General features: G+C 44.9%; 2 long non-coding RNA genes across 4 annotated transcripts in view; one reads left to right on the plus strand and one right to left on the minus strand.

The window, feature by feature from the left end:
- Positions 1-3,451: 3,451 nt before the first annotated feature.
- LOC112672316 (uncharacterized) lies at positions 3,452-9,290 on the plus strand. The gene is made up of 3 exons (XR_003144189.3): positions 3,452-3,915; positions 8,039-8,599; positions 9,091-9,290. It is a non-coding gene; the product is annotated as an uncharacterized LOC112672316 (long non-coding RNA).
- LOC112672319 (uncharacterized) overlaps positions 6,168-12,920 on the minus strand; it is a 36,849-nt gene continuing 30,096 nt past the window's right edge. For all 3 annotated transcript variants that reach the window (XR_007413610.1, XR_003144194.3, XR_004803092.2), the window contains one exon: positions 6,168-6,653. This is a non-coding gene — a long non-coding RNA (uncharacterized LOC112672319). The remainder of the gene's footprint in view (positions 6,654-12,920) is intronic.

The raw sequence follows: 12,920 nt of genomic DNA on the forward strand, positions 1-12,920 counted from the left end.
GGAAGGGGGAAGAAATGTGAGGGAAATATCAGAAAGGGAGACAGAACGTAAAGACTGCTAACTCTGGGAAACGAACTAGGGGTGGTAGAAGGGGAGGAGGGCGGGGGGTGGGGGTGAATGGGTGACGGGCACTGGGGGTTATTCTGTATGTTAGTAAATTGAACACCAATAAAAAATAAATTAAAAAAAAAATCCTGGAAATCTCTAAGGAGGCAGCTGGGACCAAACCTAAGCCAAAGGCTGAAAAATCTGGTTTCTAACCCCAAGGCAGGTTTTGGAACAGGTCACCTCATCCACATCAATATCAGTTTTGTAATCCAGGAAAAATTATATTCATTCTGCCTAAGTCACAGGTGATCTGAAGGGTCATCACATTGAAAACAAAAATTTATTTGAAAGTGCTTTAAGATGTGTAAAACAGCAGACAGATGTGGAGTTCCTTTATCCTATCTTTGAAGTCTGATCCTGTGAAAATTTTAATAGGCAAATAAAAATGGTTGTTTCAAATAACTAGAACAATTCCTTGGTTAGAGTGAAGCACTGTTCGGAAGGGAGGAAAAAGAATACTGCTGAGTGCATTTATTTTCATAAATATACATGTGTATATGTACATACATACGTATATTATGGGGCACTTGGGTGACTTAGTCGGTTAAGCATCCAACTCTTGATTTCACCTCAGGTCTTGATCTCAAGGTTGTGGGTTCAAGCCCTGCATGGGGCATGGTCATGGGTTCAAGCCCTCAAGTAGCATTGAACCTACTTAAAAAAAAAAAAAAAAAGTTTTCTTCTTAGGCCACAGAGTAGTTTGTAAGTCAATGCGAGGCTGCTGACATTTCTCATCACCCTGCTATTAAGAAAACTACCACCTCAAGATGGAGTCACTGATGTTAAAGTCCATGTCAGCAAACCAAGGCTCAATACCTAACCTAACTACGGTTTCAATCCCCTACGAAATGTGATTTCTAACCGGCCAACCTGGAGTTTCCTGGTCAGCTCGAGGAGGTACCCCACTGAGAGACACTCTGTCCCCCTTACCAGGGTGACCTTGCCTGAAATAAGGCATTCTTTGCTAATAATTTCCTTTTTCCTGTTCTCTCTCTGCCTTTTAAAACTTTTTCTGCAGTTCAAAAGAGTTTCTTTCTATCTGCTGGATGGGATGATGCCCAATTCATGAATTATTGAATAAAGCCAATTTGATCTTTAAATTTACGTGGATGAGTTTTGTTTTTTAACAACATCAATGTTGCCAGAGTTGTCGAAGGAACCCATGGATAGGAATGAAGGGCATCCCTGCAGGGCAGTTCCCTTCTTCATCATGCTTTTCTTTTTTTTTTTTTTTAAGATTTGTTTATTTATTCATGAGAGACACAGAGAGAGAGGTAGAGACACAGGCAGAGGGAGAAGCAGGCCCCACACAGGGAGCCCGATGTGGGACTCGATCCTGGGACTCCAGGATCACACCCTGGGCCGAAGGCAGGTACTTAACCGCTGAGCCACCCAAGTGTCCCCTTCATCTTGCTTCTTGTCGTCAGTACATTCACACAGTACAAAACACTGAATAATTCCATCCTACTTTAGTCCTGTATTATTTTTCAGTGGTGCCTGCTATCAAAAAAAAAAGAGCGGAAATTACATTTTCAGAGAAAGAAGAGGCAAAGAAAATAAAATTCCATACCACCTCTGTAAGAATGTTATGGGCAATCATGAGATGTTAATTATAAAAAGTATGTATTCCTTTAACAGTACATTACAAATATTAGCTGTTATTTTGCTGCTTTAAAAAAAATAAAACTATAAAAAGGAGTAGCGAGTTTGTTAACTCAGACTTGTTGCTGCAGAGCTGATGTGATGTTTTTCGGGTTTTCCACCCAGGATTCCGCCCCTAGAATCTGATTTGGGCAGGAACCCAGACAACTGGTGGGATACACACTCTGGATCTGTGGGTGGCTCGGCCTGGGGACTCTCGAACACTGACCCTGCTCAGCTTGAGCTGTGGGAAAAGGTGAAGGAGCCTGGCCAGTCTTCAGGAGAAGAAAGTTCGGTTAAGGAGGCACCTTCTCTTGTGACCCGGGTGGAGAGGAAGCCTGGGTGGGCGTGGGCTGGGACCCACCACGGCCAGACAGGGTTCCTGACATTCTTGGGAATTTCCTGGAAGCCTTGAGAGGTGAGCCCCAATCCGTGGAGGGACAGCTTGGGCCATACTCGGGCTGCCTGCCCAGTGAACTGCTTTTATTGTTACCAAATGTCACTCCACCCAAGACAGGATTTTCAAAGATTCTGTAGATGAATGGGAACTTCTGGTGGCTCCTTGTTTGCTGCAGTGTGTTATGACAGGCATCTGAGCCGGGCCTCCTTTGTAATTCAGGAAAAAACGCCTCGGGGCCTAGCGGGTGCCCTTTAGCAGAGAGCCGGGGACATAGTTTTGCCTTTCCAGCCCGATTCAGGGTCCCTGAGGAGTAGATAAATTCATTTTCTCACAGATGCGCCAGGGTTTTAGGTGGTTCAGGGAGGAATAGGAAGCCCGTCACTGTGCTGAACGTCTTCTTGCTGTTGTTGAGCACCCCAGATGGGAAGGTGGGGAGGCTGAGATGGGGAGAAGTAGTGATCCCCGCCTGAGCAGCCGGGGCTGAGGAGCACCACCCCGCAGGCTCCGCCCGCCACTGGGGGCTGATGGCCTTCACCAGGGTGCTGGCTCCCCTCGGATTTTTTTTTTTATAATAAATTTACTTTTTATTGGTGTTCAACTTGCCAACATATAGAATAACACCCAGTGCTCATCCCCTCAAGTGCCCCGCTCAGTGCCCGTCACCCAGTCACCCCCACCCCCCGCCCTCCTCCCCTTCCACCACCCCTAGTTCGTTTCCCAGAGTTAGGAGTCTCTATGTTCTGTCTCCCTTTCTGATATTTCCCTTCGGATTTTTTTTTTTTTTTTTTTGGTGGGGGGAAGCAAGCCTGCCTGTATTCAACTCTCCCTCCAGTGCTGTCTGGGCCTCTGCCTCCGGCCAGGAAAGGGGGCTGGAACATCTGGGCCTTAGGACGTGCTCTGGAGCACAGGGTGCACTAGGGGGTCCAATCCCGGGTGCCCACCCCCACCCCCAGCCCCACCCCCACCCCCGAGCAAGTGCAAGCGGCTGCGCATTTCAAGCAGGAAGGCGGGTGCCCGCGGGATCACACCTGCTGTCACAGTTGCAGGAATCCGGCTTCTAGTAAATTTCAGACGTGCCGAGGGGGGAGGGGGGCCCAGCAGCTCCCGGAGGGCGACACCCGCGCCAGGAACAGCCGCTGACCCCGAACCCCCGGGGCGGGGGGGGGGGGCTCGGAGGCCCTGAGAACGCTCCCTCCCCTCCCCTCTCCGGTCACGGTCCTCCAGCGGTGACTGGGGGGCGGGGGGGGGGGGGCACGCACTCGGCTAGGACCCCGCGGGCCGGGAGGCGGGGACTCTGCGCGGGCGGGGCTCGCGTCCCGGGGCGCCGCGGGGTGGGGGTCCCGAGCCTGCAGCCGCTGCAGGAGACAAGGGGGGGAGTTGCCAGATTATGATGTAACTTGCCTGTGCCCACGCTGTTAGGAAGCAGGGGAGCTGGGACCCCCGGGGGGCTCAGCGGTTGAGCACCCACCTTCGGCCCAGGGCGTGACCCCGGGGTCCCGGGATCAAGTCCCGCATCGGGCTCCCTGCACGGAGCCTGTTTCTCCCTCTGCCTCTCTCTCTGCCTGTCTCTCATGAATAAAGGAAGAAAAGAAAGAAAAAGAAAAGAAAAAGAAAAGAAAAGAAAAGAAAAGAAAAGAAAAGAAGAAAAGAAAAGAAAAGAAAAAAGAAAAAGAAAGAAAAGAAAAGCCCCCCAGCCCAGCCAGCGCAGGATAACGGGGAGATTCCGGTGCATTCACCCCTGACCTGACACTTGAGCAGTTGCTGAGGTCTGTATCATGCATTTGTGTCGTGTATTCGTCCTCTTGTTTCTATTCTAACTCATTTTGGCGGTTTTCAAACAGCACCTCCAACTTCCTCGCCCTTGGAGGGGAGCCTGGGAGGCCTCCCCTTGAATCTGGAGACCAAGGCAGGGGCCGCGGCACGGGCCTTCCCAGGCGAGGTCGTAGGAGGCGGTGGTTCAGGGGCCCCGCGAGCCGGCAGGCCAGGAAGGAGGCCTTCCCGGGGACACCCCACCGGGTCAGGCTGGTGTAGCGCTGGCCGTCTGTCTGTCTTTGCAGCAGCAGAGGCCCCAGACTGGAGAGGAGAGGTGAGCCGCACCCACTGCATCATAAAATGGTTATTGTCGTTGGCCACTAAGTTTAGGGTGGTTTATGGTCTTGCAGTAGATAACCAGAACACTCATTAGGCCCCAAATGAGACCCTAATGTGTCTCCCATGTCCCCCCTTGCAAATTCCTGCCTTTAAGCTCATGGCATCCCAGGTCACCCCATAGGTCAGAAACCTCTGTGTTCATCTCCAATCGGTCACCGAATTCTAGCTCTCACGTCTGTTTCCTAGCTCCAGGCCTCTGCCTGCCCTAGTTGACCACCGCGTCACGCCGCTCATGTCCAGGCCACGTCTCCCACTGACTTGTCAGCCTCAGCTTCTCAGACTCTGTTCCTTCCCTGGCCGGCTGCTGGCACTGGTCTCTGCAGGCTCACCTCAGTCTCGGCCTGGTGGAAAATTCTCTAAAGGCTCCTCCTTGCCGTCAGAAGGACTTACAAGACCTCCGCAGTCTGGCAGCCTCCCTCCAGCCAGTCATGCCTCCAGCCCAAGGCCCCGTGCTCACACCTGAAGTGACTCATTCTTTCCAGAACATTCCAGACACGTTCATGCTTCTGTGCCTTTAACCATGTTCTTCCCTCTGTATGGACTTCCCACACCTTCACATGTCCCCTATTTCACACTCTCTGAAGCTCCACCTCCACCAAGCAGAACAGAGTGTTCGTCGCTGACTATCCCATTATTCCCCAGCCTACAGGTCGCTTTTGTAGCACTTCCTTGTCTGTTTCTCTACTCTGCATCTCTGGGGGCTGCTGTGTAGCCTGCCTGGCATACGAGCTGTCATCCATCAATGCTTCTAGGGTTTCCACCGCTGCTACCCTAATTCAGAGAATAATCTTCACGCTAATATGTCTTCTTAAAGTACAGCTGCCAACAGGCCATCCCCCACCCCCCTCAAAAAAGTAGGGGTCTCCCCACTGAATGAAGACAAAACTTAGCACAGCATCTGTGATCTATGCCTTTAGACTGAAGGAGACCTGAAGAAAGGATCAAAGAGTTGAAGTCACCCAGCAAGTTGGCTGGATTAGTTATTACCCACCTCTGTGCTGCTTCTGACCCCGTCTCCCCATCTGTACCCAGATCTTCTCCGGCATGGCACATGGTCTTCAGTTTTTTAATTTCTACTCCTAGATTTCTCTTCCTCATAGTCTCTTTCTCTTGGATAAAGTTTATTCTTGGGACACCGGGATACCTCAGTGGTTGAGCATCTGCCTTCTGCTCAGGGCCTGATCCCAGAGTCCCGGGATCGAGTCCCACACCGGGCTCCCCCCAGGAAGCCTGCTTCTCCCTCTGACTGTGTCTCTTTCTCACTCTCCGTGTCTCTCATAAACAAATAAAAATCTTTAAAAATAAATAAAGTTTGTTCTTCTATTTTGCCTTTGAGTCTCCACATTAAGTTCAGGAATGGCCAGCAGGTCATATTTATTTCTGGGTGTTAGCTTTTGTTGCATCTTTCCAAAGAAAGTTTACTTTCTTTCTTGCCCGTTGCCAAAGCAATGGGATATAGACACCGAAGGCCAGAGATACAGTTTCTGGTCTCCTTTCCAATCACTGTAATCTGTATTTTACTGAGCAACATCTTCCTGCAATGGTGCCTTCTCTCTCATACTCAGGACTCTCCAAAGTAACTGGTGTTTCAGTTTTAGCTGACCACTCTTTGCCCTACAGTTATTCTTACAGACGGAACCCTAAAATGCTGAAAATGGAGGTCTTTTTTTCTTTTCTCTTGTTCCATTATGAGATATTTCAAGCAACTATATACCCGTGTACTGGAAGTCTTATTCAAAACAAGCTATTCTAAGCAATTAAATTAGAGTTATCTCGTTGAAGAATGATATTTAAGAATTGTTTAGACATTCATAGTTCCTTTGCTTATTGGTGGCATTTAAAGTTAAAAAAAAAAAAAAAAACGATCTCAGGGTAAAAGGAGCATAAAGATTTTGATATTTTAAGTAAAGGTAATATAATGCTTACAGAACCAGTAAACATGCCCTCAATTTCTTAGGGAATAACTAATTCCTTCCAAAATCACAGCCTAATTCATCTCCACATTTCAAGAACTTAAACATCAACCAGTTGTTCACATTTTGGCCCCTTTTCAGGAATATTATACATGTTACTAAAAAATGTGTGTTACAAAGAGAAGGCTGGATATGCCTGAGCTTGAAAGTAGTGGTCACTTCTCAAACACAGAGCACTTGGCAGTTTTCTAATCCTTTCTTTTCTTTTTACTTGGAAAATAAAAACAGAATGATTTTGAGTGTTGAATTTCAGCTCCAGAGCAAATGATGAAATTTACATGTCAAGACTTTTTCCCCATTTCCTGTCGGGGCTGCTTTATTCCAGGCTTGTGTGTTTGCTGAGCACAGATGTCCTTGCTGCTTTCTATTCTTTCCTTGGTCTGTAAAAAGAGTTTAGTAAACTTGTTGGAAAAACATTTTATTTTGCTTTGCTCCTGTACATAATAGAATTAATAGTAAAGTATCTAAAAAATGCTGGCTTTTTATGACATCAATCAGTCAAAGTTTCAAGGCTTCTTTTTCTCCTTAAGGCTTTCTAGTTACCTTGTCTTCATCTCAGAATATCCAAAACAACACTCCTTGCCCGGAAGCTATGAGGGAACAGATCAGATTTATCTACAAAGGAATGCAAATTGTAAATATGGCCCCAAATAGAACTTTAATAAAGTTCAAAAATAAATGGACAAGTGAGAAAATATTTGTAGCACTACAAATAGTAATATCCCTAATATATAAAGCTACCAAATGTTCTATATGAAGAGAATATGACTTCTATAAGTCAAATAGAGTCAATACAAATTAATAGGAAAATGGACAAAGGGCAGAAACAGGCAATTCAAAGAAAAAACACAAAAAGCAGGTAAACAATGTCATGTAATTGCACAATAAGAGCAACATATACCTGAGATAGAACAAAATTTAAGATTGTTTATATAAAATATTGGTAAGAATCAATGGGGTAATAGGTCTTTACTGTAATACTGTGGGAGTATAAATAAGTACTACTTTTGAAGGGCAATTTGGCAGAACTTTCCAAATTGCAAATCCACATACATTTTTACCCTACAGTTTTATTCCTAGTTATCCTATAGAAATAACAGTACAAGTAGGCAAGAACATATTTATGTGGATGTTTATTTGCTGTAATTTTTTTAAAAACAATTGAAGAAAAGTTCTATTTTCTTGAATGGGGAGCTCTTGAGATACCTGATGGTACATCTGCACAATAGAATTCTCTATTATACATGCAAGACATGGTCTAGATCTTCTCTAAGATACACTATGAGCAGAGCAAGGCACAGAACTACTTATATAGTTGGTATATTCCTTTTTTTTTTTTTTTTTTTTTTTTACCAAAAACTTTCAAATCATGTGGAGGGGTGTATGTTTAGATAAAGTTCTAGAAGAATACAAATCATAGTGCAATTATCCCTGGAGAACAGGTGTACACACGCAATTTCCTTTTTAGCTTTATATTCTTGAATATTGTTTAAAATTTTCAGTGGAATGAATTGTTTTCTAAATTCTTAATCAAGACAATTGAAGAAAAGAAATAAGATCCAAAGAAATCTTAAGTATATCTCTGTCATGGGTATCAACCTACCAAGTTTTAAAGATCCCTGAAAGACCATCTTTACCATAAAATTTCAAGTTTACTTTACAGCTCCTCCTCTTGACGCTGGAATAGAGATATATGATTTTACATGCAAGGCTAGGAGTTTCATTTCTGACCCTCTCCCAATTATTCTGTCCTATTTATTTCCAGATGCCTTTACCCATGGAGGTAAATCTGACCTTTGGTGAAGGTCACCTGACATAAACCAGTATACACTCACTGGGCCAGTACGCTGGTAGCACCCAGAAACAGGAGTTGTACTAAGTTAAAGCAAGCCATCCAGAAACCACATCCTGAAGTCTGCTGTGAATGGGTGATCGCACAGCTCACCAGCCAGGGCTGTCATTGCTTGGCCATTAGCACTGAGGCCCAGGAAGCAGAGTCCTCTGGAAGAAGCATCAGCCACACTCCAGGGCTTCTGTCAGCTGACCATTGCAAGGACAACAAATTAGACTTGCTCTTCTTTGATGGCAGAGGAACCACCTTCCAGAACCAGTGTGAAGCTCACCCAAGAGCCTGTGTGTCACAGTTTTGTGAATGCCCAAGTGTTCTGACATAGGGAGTCTATACTACTCACCTTACTAATACTCCCAACAGATTTTTTGTTTTCCTGACTTCCACTCTCCTGGCCAAGTCTCTGCTGGGTGGATACCACACTGGGCTGACAGAAGGCATTTGTTAGTCTTTGTAGACTGTTTATTTCTGATAAAGGTAATTCATGACAACACCTGTATGGATACTGCCCGGTGGTGTGTTGGTAAATGTTTAACAACCAGCTTTCCTGGACAAACTACCCCTAGGCTAGTAATATTTATCAATTTCCTTACGTAATGGCAACTTCCAAGACTGAGGTCAAGATACCAACAAAATGTCACTGAATATTGGGAACACACGCACATACTAGCATTACTATTTCTATCTTAAGAGCAGAGGTAATGGGGAAGTGTAATAAAATCATTAGGAAGTGAGTTGCACCTACAACATTTGTTTTTAATATAAGTTATTTAATCATAAATGCACATAGTTTAGCATCTAAAAATGGCTGAGTTTAAGAATGGTCTCACAAAATTCCTGAAAATTTAGCAACTGGCTCATGCAAGCCAGTACAGACTGGCTCCAGCACACCCCGAGATTCCCACAGTGCAAGATGTTACAGATATTCTTTTGCCTGGAAAAGTCACAGTCATTTATTTCCTTAACAGATACTCAGATCTCCCTATGTTTTGGACAACTCATGTGCCTGTCTATATGTTGACAGGCAGGGCCTATGTTGACGCAGATGTCAGGATTCACAGCTCCTTGGGCTTGGTGTCGGGGCTGGACAGCGCAGTAGATAAGGAAAGTCATGGACACCGGAGTCAAATAAACCAGTACCATTCTGCATTAATGTACCATTTAGTAATTCCTTAACTCTTAATTTAATGATTTAATAAATATTGCCTATGTTATATTAAAAAAAGAGATAAAACAGGTAGAGAATATTCTTAAAACAGATTTGATGTTTAAGGACATCTGTACAACACTCAGCATTTGAGAGGAGCTTAGTACGTATCAGCACCCTTTCTCTTGAACGAGCACCTCCACAGATCCCAGGTAATCGATTGGGGCTATTTAAAGAGGCCTGCAGAGCCAGACAGTGTCAGGACACGGCAGGCTGAACCTGACTCCTTTTCTTTTTACCTGATTTGGAAATCAGGTTGGGAGCAACCCTGACTTTGTCATTCCGGTGCCTGGCAACAGTCTGCCGTTTAATCTCCTAGGCGAGCTGCCCTTGTGTGGCAGGTTCTACAGACAAAACTGTCCTGGGTCTGTGGTGATAATATTCCTCTGGGTCACCCAGGTTGGATGGATAATCAGTTGCCTTCATTCTTGGGAACCATCCCAGCCTCCCAAGGCTCTGCAGCCACACGAGCTTACCCAGGGTGCTAGGCCTCTCCAAGGTGAGCCTCAACAGAGTTTGTAAAAAGGTTTTCAACAGGAAAACTATGTATAACAGCAATTTGAACTCTTCTCTAGTTAACTGATCAAATCACATGCTTTGTACATGCGAATGGATTTTTTGGGAACATCAAAAATTTATTTTAAAATATCCTTCAGAAAATATGGAGGTGAATTTACCAAAAAATTGTCTAGGGTACAAGAATTACAAGAGTGCTCAGTTTCCCCAGGAAACAGAGTATCACCAACAATGAAGGGCAGAAGTACTGGTCTGAACAATGATGACAAAACTTAGTAACACATCTAAAAACAGAGGATATGTGGTAGGATATGTAATGGATATATAATGATTCACTAAATAATACATTTTTAAAAAGTACTCAATGAAGGGAGAAAGCTGGAATGCCTTCCACTCACTCTAGCTGTCCAAATCAAATTCTCTTTTCAAGCCCCAGCCCCGTTCTCAAAGGCTCCAGTAAACCGTTCTTGGATGCCCATCCACTGAACTCCCACGGCTACGCAATGTGTTATCTCTACTGCTCGGTTTCTACTTTCATCACATTCCGTACTGTTGTCTTTGCAGATAGTCAAATTGTCCTTTTTTTTTTTTATTTAAAGATTTTGTTTATTTGACAGAGAGTGAGAGAGAGAGAGCGTGTGTGCACAAGCAGGAGGAGTGGCAGAGGGAGAGGGAGAAGCAGACTCCTCCCTGAGCAGGGAACCCAATGTGGTGCTCCACCCCAGGACCCTGGGATCATGACCTGAGCCAAAGGCCAACACTTAACCAACTGAGCCCCCCGGGAACCCCTCAAATTGTCCTATTTTAACATCTTCTGTTTTTGGTAGCAGAGAGCAGGTCCTGTACTTCTATGTAAGCTTCATATAATAGACAGTAATTCATGAAAGAAGAAGCGAAGCAATGACACAACCAATGAACGAACGCTATGGATTTGGCCAAAGCACAGCTTCTGCAGTGCCCCGTTTCCTCACCTGGCCTTTACACAAGGAGCTGATAGGGATTCGATTTAAAAATGAAGCTTCCACTGTTAATGTGGCTGATTAGTCTGGGGTCAGGGTGACAGGTCACAATCCCTCCTCATCCCCAGCATAATAAAAATAGCCAGGAAGGAACCCTTGAGGTTCACTTAGAGATCTTATCCTTTGGCATCTAGCTTTCTCTGGTTTGTATCTCCTCTAGGACAGAGTTTGCAGATGTAGGCTTGTTGGATCACCTCCTCAAATCTCCTGTGGCTCAGGGGAAATATGCAGATTTCTGGACACCCCCCCTCCCCTGAAAGGCCATTGGATCAGATTCTTGGGTGGGAGGTGAGGGCTGCATCTCCCACATGATTATTACACACTATAAAGTTTAAGAATCTCTTATTCAGAAGAGAAGGGAGAGAGGAGAAAGAAGTGTTAGATGGCTCCCATATGCCAGGTACTGATATTTAAGATGCCTCCTTGGATTCTCACACCACTAAAGGTCGATTTCATCATTTTCTCTCAGGACTTTCAGAGAGGACTCTCAGATGCTCATGTACTGATAAGACAAGTTGCCAAAGGCCCCACAGTGAGTTAGTACAAAGACTGGATCCTGATGCCGGTCCATCTGGCCCCGTGTGTTTAGTTCTGTCCATGACATTACACTATTCACCCCACTACTACAGAGGGTTCTCTCTATTTGCATACATATGAGATCCCAGGTTCCAGTCAATACTTTCCATGTCGACAAAAGGACTTCTGAGATGCTACTCCTACTCCACAGATCATATTTCAGAAGACTGAAAAGCTCACAAAGCTCCTGGAAATTTCTCATCCACCTATAGATGCCACAGGGGGACCATGTGCTTAAACCCTCTCCCTCAACTGCAGCATCACATGGGTTGGGTATGAATCCTCCACATTTTCCTTTCACTTACACACACACACACACACACACACACACACACACACACAATTATACCCATGCTTTATGGGACAGGCACTCCATACAGACACATGCTGCCATGGGAACATGGGTTCAGAATATGTAGCTGGCTTTCCTTTTTCTTGTATAGATATTTTCAAAACAGTTTCTTTGGTGATATCTTTTTTAGTCTCCTTGTTTCCTTGACTACATGATGAAAGCCGCCGGGTGCTTTTTAGTAGCGCTTTCTCTACTGACCTTGGTGGCTGAATGAATATTCCTATTCTTGATTCAAAGTCTATTGTATTAGTTATATCATTCATCTATTTGCAACTGAATCTCAGAATATGTTTGCATAAAACACCTCCCTGCCCAAGAATTTATGATCACATCTTTCTCTCTAGTACATCAGCTTAAGTTCCTCTCTTGCTTTCAAGGGCTGGTGCTGTCCTGTCTCTCTGTTCCTTCCACAGCCACCTCTATCCCAGACCCAGGTGTTATTTTGGATCTCTAGGCTGATGTTCATACTGGTTCTAATGTGAGGTTCTAATCAAGCCTCTATCTGATTTTGAGCAAGTTGTTAAAACTCTCTAGGACTATTTCTTTATTCATTATAAAGAGCTTCCATTGATCACTGGAGCTACCATTTACTGCCTTAAGTATCTTATACATGTTTTCTCAAACCTTCCTCACACCTGTTAAAAGAGGTATTATTGTTCCCACTGTCCAGGTGAAGAAACCAAGACTGATAGAGATTGAGTAAACCACCCGAAGGTACACAGCTAATGAGGATCCAAGAAGGAATTGGAACCTATGAAAGGCAAAGTCCTTTCCTTTGTTCAGTGAAGTTTTCCTCCACTGTTCCACTCACTTCTGTGACCCGGTGTGTGTGTGTGGGGGGGGGGTTCTCCATATCAACCAATTCTCCAACACCAGCTGGGCATACTGTCCAATCCAGTATGATCCTGACATGATCCACCTGGAGTTAGCATTCAGCTCTCACAAGTTAAGGGCTCTGTTCCAGAAGACCATTCCCCCAATCCAGATGCCAATTGCACACCCCACATTATCATCTACACTTCTAACCAACTGGCTATAAATTGGGGTCCCCACAATCCCCTCCTCTGGTTTGGTAATTTGCTAGAATGGCTCCCAGAACTCAGGGAAACACTCGTTTACATTTACCAG

The sequence above is a fragment of the Canis lupus genome, chromosome 10 (assembly GCF_003254725.2).
Source record: "Canis lupus dingo isolate Sandy chromosome 10, ASM325472v2, whole genome shotgun sequence".
NCBI lineage: Eukaryota > Metazoa > Chordata > Mammalia > Carnivora > Canidae > Canis > Canis lupus.